Consider the following 387-nt stretch of genomic DNA (forward strand, 5'->3'; position numbering starts at 1 on the left):
GAAGGCCCTCAGAGCTGGACCTCAGTGTCCAGGCTGGACAATGGGGGGTGGAGATGTTCCTTCAGGTTTACTGGGCGGAGGCCGTTTAGGGCTTTAAAGGTCAGCACCAACACTTTGAATTGTGCTCAGAAACGTACTGGGAACCAATGTAGGTCTTTCAAGACGGGTGTTATGTAGTTTTGGCGGCCGCTCCCAGTCACCAGTCTAGCTGCCGCATTCTGGATTAATTGCAATGGCAGGCAGAGCCATGTCCTGATTGGTTGGCATTAAGAAGAGAGGCAGGTGGGGGCTAGTTCATAAAAGACTGAGGTGGATAGGCCAGTTCTCCATTCTCCATCATGGGCCAATCTTCACTCCTGCTAAGAATGATCATCACTGAGCCAAAAC

The sequence above is a fragment of the Zootoca vivipara genome, chromosome 14, assembly GCF_963506605.1.
Source record: "Zootoca vivipara chromosome 14, rZooViv1.1, whole genome shotgun sequence".
Classification (NCBI taxonomy): Eukaryota; Metazoa; Chordata; class Lepidosauria; order Squamata; family Lacertidae; genus Zootoca; species Zootoca vivipara.